This window comes from Crotalus tigris, unplaced genomic scaffold (assembly GCF_016545835.1).
Source record: "Crotalus tigris isolate CLP2741 ecotype Arizona unplaced genomic scaffold, ASM1654583v1 scf7180000019759.570773, whole genome shotgun sequence".
NCBI classification, from domain to species: domain Eukaryota; kingdom Metazoa; phylum Chordata; class Lepidosauria; order Squamata; family Viperidae; genus Crotalus; species Crotalus tigris.
In genome coordinates, this window is record NW_024097699.1 from 109903 (window position 1) to 123885 (window position 13983).

At 39.8% G+C, this 13983-nt stretch overlaps 1 protein-coding gene and 1 long non-coding RNA gene across 5 annotated transcripts in view; one reads left to right on the plus strand and one right to left on the minus strand.

Moving 5' to 3' along the window:
* Positions 1-945: 945 nt before the first annotated feature.
* Positions 946-8981, minus strand: LOC120317662. 3 transcript variants are annotated; one of them, XR_005559293.1, is made up of 3 exons: positions 8840-8981; positions 3362-3509; positions 946-2242 (listed from the first exon to the last, which is right to left on the minus strand). It is a non-coding gene; the product is annotated as an uncharacterized LOC120317662 (long non-coding RNA). The 3 variants fall into 3 exon arrangements; XR_005559291.1 differs by lacking the exon at positions 8840-8981 and adding an exon at positions 4067-4289; XR_005559292.1 differs by lacking the exon at positions 8840-8981 and adding an exon at positions 4067-4289 and having other exon boundaries at positions 946-3237.
* A 4870-nt stretch (positions 8982-13851) lies between these two features.
* Positions 13852-13983, plus strand: part of FAM120B (family with sequence similarity 120B) — a 39644-nt gene continuing 39512 nt past the window's right edge. Inside the window, exon 1 of one of the 2 annotated variants that reach the window (XM_039364404.1) lies at positions 13852-13891. The gene's annotated coding sequence lies outside the window, so the exon portion shown is untranslated. Of the gene's footprint in view, positions 13957-13983 lie in introns of both variants that reach the window. The other variant, XM_039364403.1, reaches the window with a different exon arrangement.

A 13983-nucleotide genomic window follows, 5' to 3' on the forward strand; every position in this document is an offset into this window, starting at 1 on the left:
TAAACCCCGAAGACTTTCAGTTGCAAACAATCCGGAAAAGACTCTTGCCTTGTGTTAAGTTCCAAGAGGGGGATGAGGGGGAGGGAGGGACGAGGGAAGTTTGGCTGGGTAAACAGTCTTGCTTTTTAAAGACCCCAAAAGAAGCTCTTTCAGTCCCTCGCTCCATTCACCCCCCCCCCTTCCCCTGAATTCTTGGCGAACTTGCAATGATCGAGGCCCCAACTTCGTTTCTTCTCTTCTTTCCCCGTGCCTTTAGCTGTCTCTTTCTGCCTTTTTTTTCCTTCTCTGAGCGTACTTTTTGTGTTGTGTGCGTGTGTGTGTTTAACGTGAGCGGTGTGGGTCGTTCGCGTGGCTGTCATTAAGGCAGTTTGTTATTATGGGAGGCCTGCATCAGTTGGCGCTTTGTGCCCTCAGCTGTATGGTAATGTGGACAAGCACCTGCTCTCTGCACAATGCAACCGAGAGAAAGAGCTCCCCTCAGCGCACGCTACTGACTCTACAACAATGTGCGCCCATTTTAAAAAAGAAATCCCTTTCCACGGCCTTCCTTCCCCTCCCTACCTTATCCGAAATGAGGGGGGGAAACCTACTCTTGTGTCAATCTTTACCTTTTTTTTCTCCCCTCCCCCCTTTTTCCTTTTAATGCATCTATCAACGCGGAAGCTGTTATGTTGGTTAAAAAACACACTTATAGAGAAAGGAACACTCTGTTATCAGAGCAAAATTTAGTAAGTCTGCCTTCCTGGAAGCAAGAATTTAGAAAGAATTAAGCAACAGCAATACCAGGAAGTTGGCACTGATAGGGAAAGGAAGATGGGCCACATTGCAAAACCCCTCCACAAACAGGCAGTTTTAGGGCAGCCTTAACTATCTGCGCAAAAGTCATTTGAAGTGCTAGAGATTCCAGGGCAGCTTAAGATGGTGAAAGAGATTTGGCCAGGAAGAGGTAGCTTCCCTGTATGTATGGCCCGCTGGAAATCTTTATGGTCGCATTATAGGATTTGAACGGCCTTTCCAATGATAAAATGCGACTTTCATTGAAGCAGATGGCTTGATCACAAATTGCCTTACAATGTGCATGTTGGGTGAGGGGGGGAGTGAGGAGCACAAGAGAAAAAAAAAATCTAAACCACTTCATCAAATCCAATTGCTGTTGAAGGTCAATTAAAAGAAAATCACTAATTGGATATGCATTGGAGAAGACAAGTCTACTTTTCCTGGTGGCGTATGAGAAATTTAACATTGAATATAATAGCTAAGTTTACTCAGCGTGGTATGCCATAAAATAGTTATGTTTTTGATTATGTACATTTAGCCAATTAAGGGGTAGTTTTGGGAGGGAGGAGAGAAGACTATTGTTAAACAAACCTTAGTTTTATGCAAGGTGTCAAACATGGCATGGGGAGTGCACTTTTTGCAAAATGTTGGCTCATTCTAATCAAATATCTTAATTTTTGTTTTTTTCTGCTGAGGTTTGCACTAGAGGGAATAGGAAAGTGTATGGTGGTTTATAAGCATAGACAACATCCCAGCCTTGTGGTTTGGTCTCTGATAGGTCTGAATGGGTTTTTGCCTCAGTGCACGTAGTCTATTAGTCCGAACGGACACTGACTAGAGGCCCAATCATCTGATTTTGGAAATGATGGACTCATCTTCCACCAAGCAGCCTAAGTTCATTAAAGGCACACTCAGAACGCCAACCAAGTCAAAACTATAAAATGGCCTTCACATCTTCACCTGAAAATAACCTCCTCAAAGTGGCACAGGCAGTGATTTTCACTCTAGCCACAGTATGAATGCCTGCTTTTAACAGGTCCAATATTTAAGGAATGCAGGCTGTTCCAGTTCCTCCAGGAAAATAAATGATTCACATATACCACAGAACCAGAGTGAAGAAATATTGCTGTTTATTGAAGTTTGCATGTCAAATGCAAGGACACGGGGGGGGGTTGTAAATATAGCTTTGTATTTGTCTTTTCTTACAGGGCAGTGATTTTTTTAAAAAAAAACAATAACTCTGGGAAATAAATTAGTCTGAGAATCATCATCCAGTTGTCTTTTGAAAGTTTATCTGGTTACTCTGCTAGCCTATACCTTATTGTAAACTTTCTGCAATTGGTGCTTTTCGTGTACGTTGGTCTATAAGATGATGGGGATTGTAGTCCAATGAATAAAGAGCATCTGGATGGGGAATGCTGATGAAGAAAGTATGTGGCAGACAGACTGGTCTAAAATGAGAGGCCTGTGAAAAAACACAAGAAATGGGGTACAGAACGAAATTTGAGCCTGAAATAAATTAAAATATGCCTAGATAAGTGCTTTTCCACAGAAGCATAAATGGATCTTTGCTGCTCAGGATAGCAAAACAGCAGATATATTTGTAGTTGTGTATTGCAAATGTAAATGTTTTCTGAAGAAAATAATTGTGGTTGCATTACATTCTTGGCTTGATGCAGCCTGTTTAGAAGGAAAGGGAATTCTTTAACTACTTTATGTAAGTTAAAATAGGCCATGGGCAGCACTTCTTCTTGAACCCATTGGGTGAAATCCTGTATTGTCAAATTTAAGTTTTTCAAGTTTGGACACACTTTAATTCTATACCACTAATTCATGTAAAGATTTATTTAAATGGGAGGTATCATCTATTCATCTGTAATTCTATACACTGAAGTAAAATTATTTTTCTGTTACTCTCAATTATTCACAGTTTTTGTAAAAGCTCAGAGATTTCATTGTTACAGTTGTCAGGGATTGTAAACAAAAAGGGTAAGTAAGACTCATTCCTCAAACACTTTAGGTTCCCTATTGGTCTTTGAGGCAATGTTCAGAGAAACTATCATCAGATAAGTGTACAATCTACAACAACTAAGAAATATCTTGGAAATGCCCCAGAAAACTGAGCCAGAAACATTTCTATCACCAGCTACTATCAAAAGGAAGTTGAGTTGGAACACAAAAGATTAAAAAAAAAAAAACCACCCTTCTGGATCTCATTAATACCAAAGGCCCTTGTGCAAAACATGCCCTCTTATGCAAGAGAATCCCTCTTTATCTGTTTTTCATAAGACAATTGCCAGGCTGGAAGGTGAAGAGAAATGCAAAGAGAAATTTGTTGTGGTGGCATCTTTTCCTAGGCCGGTTAAGTCAGGGGTGTGGTAGAATAAAGAAGTAGTAGATTGAGGATGCATGGTGATTTGATCTTAGAAGCCAGACTTTCTGGAGATTCATTTGACATTCCTGTTATGGGAAGGAGTGTGAATCAAAGTTAACGCGTGCAAGGGCTTAAAAGCCTGCTTCCCCTGGATCAACCCCTGCCCCTCCATTTAAAAAAAAAAAGTCTTTCCAAACCTTTTTGACTAACCTGCCTTCGCTCTCAAGGATTTGTTAAATTGACGCAGCACAGATTTCTCGATTAGGTCTGCAAAGCGGAACTGAAAGGCATCATAAAATCCATCAGAATCCTGCCCAAAGCGCTTATTCTTTTCCAACTTAATTTATGCCACGCGATTCTGTATTGGGGAAATCAAGCAGAAAGCTCTTTTTTTCTTGACTCTCCCCTTCCTCTTTGCTTTGCTCCCCCGCCCCTTCTTCTCAGATGCTTCTGGGCTAACGGGGAGACTGTTTAACTTAAGTGTTTCTATAGGAGCCTGTTGTAGTTTAACTCCTGCCCACCAGTAGCTGGGCTGAACAAAGAAGAGACTCGAGGTCTCTCCATTCATCCTTTCTCTGTGCTTTAATTTTCATTGATTTTGAAGACAAGGGGAGCCCTCAGGGATTCGAGCTGAAGGGGGATGACACGCCTTTAGATGCAATCCACCCCCCTGGCCAGCCATCTGCTCCTAACCAAATGGCGTTTTTTCATCCTAGCTGCTGTGTGTCTCTAGATTCCGCCCTCACACTTTCAGCTTCAGTCTCTCTAGCTGGCTCTTCCCCACCCCCCCTCCCCAAAAACTCAATGCAAAGGCAGCTTAAGTTAAAGTATGTTGAATGGAGGGGGGGAGTGAGAGAGAAAGGAGGGTGATTGGAAGAAAAACCCAGGCAGGAAAAAAAAGTGATAAATCCTTACCTTTTTCATTAAGGCAGCACCATAACCCCCTTTTAAATACTTTTTGATTCCTCAGCAAATTTACTGTACTACGTTGAACTCATTAACCAGCACGGACAAAATGTTAGAAGCAGAAGACAAGGTGAATTTGTTCCTATTTAAGGGGGGGAAGAGGGGGAGGAAGCAAGATCAGAGAGGGTGGGGACCCTGCGCTCTTTCTGTGAAGGGGGAGCAGAGAGAAAAGAAGCCCTGTCCTTTGAGCAGCCTGAGAATTTGCCCAGTTGGCTCCAAAAGGCTCTGAAAGAATTTCAGATTGGAGAGTCTGGCGATCTGAGTGAGAAGTGGGAGATTTGCAACTTCCTTCTGGGGAGGATGCAAAAACCTTTGTAGTTATCCTTCCCCAGCAAGACTGTGAGCAGCCTTTCTGAGGCCGGAAATAGCCAAGACAAACTATAAGAGCAGATCAAGAATGCATCTTGCTGGAGCATTTCCTCTGCCACGCAACAGTCATAACTAAGGGGCAGAGAACTTGTTTGGTCTGGAGAAAGTTCAGCCCAAGACAACTCCAAGTAAGAAGTTTTAGGGAGCCCTTGGTCAAGTGGTACCTGTTCTGGATATAAATGATAAGGGGGCTACCTGGATTCAACTTAATATGATATATACATTTCTATATTCTTAAATCATGAGGCAATGTGAATCCAATCAACTGAGGCTTACTCAAGGAACTAGAGTTAAGCAAAAGATAGTTCCACACAATATGTAAAACCAAGCTTATGTTTATAAGCATGAAGGAAACATATCTTTCTTCTCCCATTTAGTTCCTTGAACATAGAGGGTTCAATTTAACTATCATATTCATATTGAATTTGTATGGGTCTGTACAGTACATAACCAGACATAAGATCGCTATGGACATAATACAAAAAGGAATCATTCGTTTAAAAAAGGAAATAGCAAAATGTGCAGATATTTTTTAAAAGCTATAAAAAAACTGAGTTAAGGAGCACAGGACGCAGATTGTTGAAGGGAAATGGAAAAGAAGATGGAATGGAGCCTTCTAGAGAAGGGTATGGATATGGGTGGCCAGCAGGCAAGATTGCATCACATTGCAAAAGGTCTCATTTCTCCTGGCTAGTGGAAAACTGAAGCCCCCAACCAAGAACTGCCCATTTGCCTGCCAGTTTGAGAGAAGTAAAATCAGCGATTTTCTTGCAGGATACAATCAGAAGTGTGATGTGGGCATGTGCTCAGCCACTACCACTAGGTTAATGACCAGTAGACTATAAGAGTCATGCTGCTAACTGGATACTGAACAATCATTGACCTAAAAATACTGGAATCTACATCATGATAACATGCTTGGTAAGGTGATATGAACACAAGATGAGCTGCAATCTGGGCAACCCAGTTATGATATCACTTCTATTTCCTGATACAGTATGGGCTAGAGCAGTGGTTCCCAACCTTTTCTATACCCCGCACCCCTAGAACACTTCTGATATATTCTCGCACTCCTTACAAAAGTTCAAAATAAGGGCAACAAGTTATGTATGTACACTATAATTTTGAAAATCCAAGTTTTCACACCCCCTGGAATATCATCTCGCACCCCCAGGGGTGTGTGATCACCCCTGGTTGGGAACCCCTGGGTTAGATGAACATTAAACCATTTGGAGAAAAGGTCTTATTCTACCTATGTTGTTATAGCAACAAATTACATTTACTCCACTATATGCACAGAATCCAAATCTGCAAAATTAATTCCATTTGGAAGCTTTTGACTCTTAGGATTAATCAATGTTTTTCCCCCATCCCATATGTATCCCTCGAGTAGGCAAAATGACACTTTTAAGAAGGATGATATGGTTAACATTGCTCACTTGAGGTACTGATTCTATAATGGCTTATTCACTGTGGGAAAGCTTCCCTTGATATTGGACTTGCCTAAAACAACCATCCTTCCCAATTCCAGCGTCTTCCAAAAGAAACAGACAGCAACTTCCATCACCATCCTGAGCAGTATAGACAATGAGCTAAAATAGGGTTAGATGGTTTAGAAAGATCCCATTGGATGGCAAAAAAAAAATCAAAAATCAACCCAAAAGATTGTTATTAGTCATAGCATCAGCTTGCCATGAATTTAATCTCTTGGAAGGCTCCCCACCCAGAAAAGATAACTCCAAGGCATGAGGTATTGACATGGAGGAAATTGCTTTGAGGTCCAAGCCATTGATTAGTATAACAAAAGGAGATATTTCCAGGTACATTGGCTGGGTGAACTCTGATTCAGTTCAAGACAAGAAACATGGTAACTCCAGCTCTTTTGGAATTCCCCAGCTACATAGCTTGAATGGATCGTGATATGCTTTGGAGTTCAATTCTGCTGAAGTGAACAGCAGTATATAAATCTTAATAATAATTCCAAATCATTGAAAAATGGACATCAATCAGTTATGTGCACAAACGTGGAAATGAAGTAGATGCTCTCCAATATTGTCTTAAACATGTTTGTGATAGGTCCGCAAATTTCATATGGGTTGAGCACAGTGTGGAATATTTAGCTGCTATTAAGATGAAAACTTCTATCTATACCCACCTTAGGCACAAAGCCAACTGGGTGATCTTTTCTAAGCCCTAGGAAATAGGCAGTGGCAAATCACTTCAGTGGCAAAACTTGACAAAAAATGCAAGGATTTGTCCAGGCAGTCTACAAGAATCTGACACAATTGAATGGAATAAAAAAAATGAAAACAGGAGGAGGGGGTACCTACAGTGATAGTCTTCCACTTTGGCAAAACATGTGAAGGTATAGCTAGTGCCTGCAAGACTAGCTTGAAGTGAATGAGACATTTATTTCTTCATGAGAGATGGAAGTTCTGAGAAGTGTTGATCTTCCAACAAGTCTCCTTTCTTTCTATGAATCCAGAATATCCATCTGACATAATCAGAATTCAGAGCAGAGAAAGCCCACTCATGCCAATCTGGAAGTTCTAAACAGCTATTAACTATGGGAGAGGGATTTCGTACTAAGTAGTATTGGTTGCCTTGTAGATATAATAATCTTTAAGGCAGGGGTCTTCAAACTTGGCCCTTTTATGACTTGTGGACTTCAACTCCCAGAATTCCTCAGCCAGGCATGCTGGCTGAGGAATTCTGGGAGTTGAAGTCCACAAGTCATAAAAGGGCCAAGTCTGAAGACCTCTGCTTTAAGGTCAGCTCTGTCGTTAGGCCAAAAAAAAAAAAAATGCCTCAGAGGGATGAGCTTGGGTGTTTCTTTGAAAACAGTTTTTGGTTATTCCACATCTGTTTTTAATCATAACTACCAAGGGAATGGCATTTGTATGACTTCTTTTTCTGTTCTAGATACTGACATTACTTAATTGGAAGAAAAGGCTCCTGCACATTTATCTTCCTGCATCAGCAGATTTTGCACCAGCTCTAACAATCACAGTGATTGACAAGATTTACAGGAAACTAGGGATACATTTTTGATAAAGATCTTAGTTTCACCACAAAAATGGATTTTAAGTAGCCACACCTAACCACTTAGGTGTCTTTTTAGCTGCTCAATCATAAAAACAAAAATTGTCATCAAGATTACATTTGTTTTGACAGTGTCTCACACTAAATCATCTCCAGGGATCAAATTTATTCCTCAATATGCTCACTTGAAGCCATTGCCTCAGTTGCTGTTTCGGGGACGTTCTGAAACTTGAGCTGGCCACGAACAAGGAGCATATATCGGAGGTGGTGGCCCTTTGAGACCTGTATGCAACAAAATTTCATTTTGAAGTATGCCGATTGGTGTACATTCAAAGTGATAATAAAATTATTATTATTGTTATCTTTTATTCATTAAACATGAACCTCAGTCAACTGAGCATTCAGATTGTTGTTGTTGTTGTTGTTGTTGTTATTATTATTATTATTATTATTTAGAATGGGGTGCCAATGATAAGATGGCTGCAAAGACAAACCCAATGAACAGAAACAGTCCACATTCAGATGTGATCCCGGTTATCTCTGGGAGGAAATAAGTCCAAAGGGGAGTTAACAGATGTAGTTCACAGCACACTTCACTTGAGAGTAATCCCAATTAAATGCAATGGCAATTAAACTTCCCTGATTTGCACAGGATCTGGCTTTGAATACGTAATATCATTATTAAACGTGGTTTCTTGGCTTCGGGCAACCTATTTATCCTTTCCTGCAACAATCCTCAATCTTCCTCTCTCCTTTCCCGCTTTTCCTGCTTCACATGTGCAGGTCACTGAGAATTAATGTGGGAAAGGAAGCGTCTCCTCAGACTTGGTACACCAGCCACTCAGGACTTTCACACGCTGCAAAAATGAAATGGGTGACAGAGTTGGGGAAGGGAGAAAATGGGGATCACAGTGAGCCGGCACCCACCGAATTAGGGTTTCCCTTTCCCGTATACCCACGTTGCAAAGGTTGGAGCCCACGTATTGATTTTGAGAGAGCCGGGTGAATAAGTTTCGCCTGCTCTGAAGGTTTGTCGAAAGTTGTAAAGGCATGTGCTGATTAGAATAAGAAAGGGCGGTCGCGTGGCTCAGCTGGCACACAGAAGCCAGATGACAGATAAGCACCAGCTCCCTGCGACCGCTCCCCCCTCTCCCCCGCGACTTCCCCCCGGCTCCGCTTCTCCCTCTCCCTCTCCGTTTTCCAATCGCAAATCATCTGCTCCGCTTCTCCCTCTCTCCTCCTCTCCCTCTCCGTTTTCCAATCGCAAATCATCTGCTCCTGTCCTCTCCGTAATAAAAGGGGCGTGTTTACCTGGGATCCCAGAACCGGCGCGGCATTCCTTTGTTTCTTCATCAGATTGCTGCCGCCAGCTGCTCTTTCCAGCCCTTGCTTCAGCAAATCTGATCGGGGGGCCAGCCTAGGCTGTGGCCCTGACAAGGGCGTCCAGGGAGAAATCTTTGAATTAGGAAGGAAGGAAGGAAGGAAGGAAGGAAGGAAGGAAGGAAGGAAGGAAGGAAGGAAGGAAGGAAGGAAGGAAGGGACTTTTGACTAGGAAGTCTCCCTCTCTCCTTCCGATTTCTTTAGTTTCTGACAAACTTGAGCCATTGGAGGAGCCTACTTGGGGCCATTTCCCCCCCCCAAAAAAAATTCTTCCTCTCAGAAAGGACTTTGGGTTGGTTTCTCCCCCCCAACCTGAGGTCAGTCGTGTGCCTGGACATCGACCCAGAGAGCATCTGGGGGGGGGGGCTGCTGAGCAAATCAAAAACTAGTTGCCAGGGCCACGAGAAGAGGCCTCTCTGAGGCTTAGTAAACATTGCAGGTCCATCTACCAAGGCAGGATGCTATTTCCCACAGGATCCTGTATCAACTTCTCCCCAGATTGCTTGTAGGGCTCCCCAGCGGAAGATGGAAGTGTAGATTTCTTGGTGGGTAAAGGGCAGGGGGATACTTGGAGTTTGAACCATACATATAACTAACCCAGTGTTTCTCAACCTCGACAATTTTAAGGCATGTGGACTTCAACTCCCAGAATTCCACAGCCAGCAATGCTGGCTGTGGAATTCTGAGAGTTGAAGTCCATATGCCTTAAAATTATCAAGGTTGAGAAACTTTACTAACCGGAAGTTATAGAGCTGATTCCTAGAAGTCCTTGCATTCATTATCTATCTAGTATTTGAGTTGATCTGAGTTGATTACCTGGACTTAACGCACCTTAACCACCCAACAGGTTAATGGGAGAAAAGGAGGAAAGAAATTAAGTAAAATTAATAATTGGAAAGAACTGGATGCAAATAATGGTATGAATGCTTCCTCTTAGAATGTTTATTTCAGCACATTTTGCCCATGGTGGGCAGAAATGTGGTCCTAAAATTTGCATTGTAGACTGTTTTTCCAAATCCAAATTTTCACATTAAACAATACTTTTCGTAGACTATTTCAAAATGTATCAAATAGGAGAGCCAGTTTTTTCTAATGGTTAAAACACCAAGCTAGAAGCCAGGAGACTGGTTGAATTCTAATCCCACTTTAGCGTCATATAAGACAGCTGGTTGACCTTGGGCCATTCATTCTCTCTCAGTCCATGATGCCTGATAACAAGCTGGTCAGTCAATTCCTATAACATTTGGCTGATCTGAAAAAAGGAAAACACTAGGAAGAAAAAATATTATCACAATTTATCAAATATGTTTTTAAAATTTAACATATATATACTTGCAATCTACTATCTTCATAAACTAAAATATTTCATGTATAAAACGTATGTAAAATTAGAGCTCTCCTCTCATTTTTCCTCTTGTACTGTAGAGGTCCTATAATTTTAGGCCTTCAAGTATAACCTAAAACAGACTCTGACCTGAAACTAAATAAAAATTAAACATATTTTAGAAATAAGTTTTCCTTTGTCACATAAACAATAACTTGGCAGCAATTTTTGCTTATAAAACTCTTCTCTAGAACATCTGTGATGTCATCGGATGATGTGAGCTCACTCAGGCTTGATTTTTGTACCCATTCTAATTAGATATATTATATGGCTACAATAGGAACAAAAGCACTGGTTTGTTAGAATATTTCACTAGCAGATGAGCTTGTTGACTTATTATTATTATTGAAAAGAGGGATGGGCTCTAGACTGTTAAATCTAGAGTCCACAATTTCTTAAGAAATCAATAGAAGCCACAGCCAGACCTTATGTATACATTAGTATAATCATTAGTATCGACTTTTTCCTTCTCTAAGAACCCAGAGCAAGGTACAATCCCCCCTCCCCCATTAAAACCAGAAAAAGCAGTTAACAATATCTGTTATAAACCAAAATAAAAAGAGTAAGAATATAACACAATAAAGTTCACTATATAAGGGCATCTGAAGTGCAATCTGTTCATGGAATTCACATAATAAACTGTACTGAAATCCTATCTACCCACATTGGACTTGCTTTAAACGAAGCGTGTGCAGAGGAAATATATTTAGAATCATGCAGCAACATTTAAGCTCCAATATAACACATTTTGATTGTGTTTGTGACTCCTGGAGTAAGCAAGACATTAGACACACTGTGGATGAAAAAGTTCTAGCGATTGTAGACAATAGGGGATGTAAACCATGGGTTGGCATAACTTGTGAACACAATAACTTTGGAGATAAGCAATAAGCATGTGCAGGACTCAAACTTATGTAAAAATGTAGGTTTGAATTTTTAAATTGTGTTCATTATCCCTCTGAACATGTGCTAGTATATCGCTTTAAAAAAATAACTGTTTGCCACAAGAACCAGGTCTTAGAATGAATATCTTTATAAGATTCAGTGATACTCATCACAAAAAATAAAATGATGGGATCGCATGTTTTTTGAAAAACTTCCCTTGCAATTTGGATTTTTTTTATCACCTGTGGTAGAAATGTGAATTTTCCTTAACAACAAAATATTATCTTAATATCTGGAAGACTTGTTTTAACATAAAGATATTTCCATTTTATGTTATATGCCCCACCCATGTCACCCTGAAAAATTATCAAGAATGTTTAGTGTATTGTATTATTGATATTTGTTTGTTTGTTAAAATCATTTGCAGCCCATCTTATGGAAGGAATATTCTGGGCAGCTTACAACAATATTAACAAACCTATCACATCACAATGTATATTATTTGTGTAACTTAACCATATTAATTCCTTAATGTGTCTGTTTTGACAAACTTCAAAAATCTCATTTAGTTCTATTAAACATTAAGTTTAAATATTTTGGGTTGTTATTGTAATAATATGTATTATTCTGCTTGTACAGACTTCATTATGAAATACATACAAAGGTCATATCCAAGGAGATATTTTTATATAAGGTTTTTCAACATGAAGCTTTTAATAGCAAATAGAGAATATGATCTGTTACTGTATGTGCAATTAAGCATGGGATGAATTGCATTATTAAGGAGATATTTACTTATTCATTTTTTCTGCTAATATAATTCAAACATATTATATTTTCTTCAGAATTCATTGGAACTATATTCAAACTAAATGCACTTAAAATGCACAGAAAATCAAAATTTGTTTAAAAATACCCCAGAATATCCCTTTTTCTTTTTTGTCATTGCGGAAAATTTGAATATACCAATTACTTTTAATACTTTTCTCATAGTTTTGTTTTTCGTCTAAAGCAGAAATTCTTTTCAGAAAGTGGTTTTCAGTCCTTTTCAGATGTGATTATGAAAGAGTTTGAGAATGATATAGGTCCTCCGCTTCTGGAATGGGGGTATCTTTTTTCTGTGAGCATCTGCCTGTAGAACAGATGTGGGCACCTGCAGTGACAGGCTGCACATGGCCCACACTATTCATAGGCATTCAGATGTGGCTACAATGGTAAGCTTTTGTATATGCAAAGTCACTAAATATATTAATCTGTGTTCCCCTGAGCACTGCCCTATTTAATTTCTTCATTGGCAATAACATCTGATCTAATTCTCCCACTGGCTCCCTACTGTGCCCATTTTCCCCTGGAAAAATATGTGAAGTTATTCAAGTTTCCACCTGTTGCCTATTGGACTGAAGTCATGAAATTATCAGAAAATTTCAGAAAGATACTCATGGTTTTGCTATGGTAAGGGAACAGAAGGCATAGATAATATTTTAAAATTTAGGAAAAATTTATCTAACCACCAATAAAGAAACTTTCTGGAGAAATTCCTAATGCCCTTTTGTGCAAAATTCCTGTAACATTAGAAGGCCAATGGCGAAGGAACAAAACATCACTGTGAATGCACCTTTCACCTTTTGCAAATAGTCAAAGTCCTGATGTAAAGTTTTGTTTATTAAACTTTTAATACTGTAGCTAATAGAAACTTCAGTCAATATGCCAAGCATCTAAAAAGTAACCAAAACCTCAGGTGTAAGATTTTAATTTAGGAACAATTTTGTTCCACTACTCTTCTCTGATCATTGCTTCCTCTGTTTTGATTTGTTTTCACCCACAATGCATCCTTTAGCTCCATTGTAGCCCACACAATGCCCATGGATATCAGGCTGTGAATGAAGACAGAAGCAGCTTAAACAAACCAGCCTCTTTCTTTCCTCTATCTATTGTTGTATGAATAGCCCTTCTGCATTCTGCTGCTAGGAAACCATCTTTTTAAAGCCTAGCTTCAAAAAAGGGACAGCCCCAATAAAAAATAAAGCAAAAAATAGTTTTCCTGTTGCTTTGTTTAAACAAGTCTTTAAAAAAAAAAATCCTGCAGCAGCAGAATATTTGAGGGCATGCATCTTTTTAGAAATATCCAATTCCTCACCTCTTGCATCAGCGACTAACATCAAAACAGTCGGCCTTTTCACATTAAACATCTTATGCACTGAACTATTTCACTGGGAACCTTAACTACAATGTATAGTTGAGATTAAAAACAACATCTGTAAGCATTATTGTATTGCTTCAAATGGAAGGGTAGAGAAAGTTATATATGGATAACAAATTGTTTAAGAGAAATACAATATCAAAATAGTATTTATGTCCAAAACAAAAACTATACAAAACTGTAGCAAGTTACGTATGGACATCACACGCAGAGCGCTCTTGTGCTCTTGCTCTGTTCTATAAATTACTGTAGCTGTCAGAGACTTAACTTCCACGCTATAGTAACAGAGACACACGTCCTTTCTCTAAACACTACATTTTGTATTTGTCAACTGTCTTCTCGTCCGCCAGCTCTTTATGCTTTAGGGGCAAGGAGAACGTCTGGTAGAGGATCATGTGACCGCCGCCGATCCTCTCTTCCCGGGGAAAGAACCATAGAGACTTTAAGTGTGCGCACGCTCCGTCAACAGCACTGTAAAGAGATACATTGAAAGGAAGCGTTCAGCACAAACCCGGTATGTGGCTCTGAGTTGACGTCTTAGTATTCCGGCCTAGAGTCCCGAGAGTTAAGAGACATAAGGTAGAATCTTAAGGCTGCTGTCCTAAG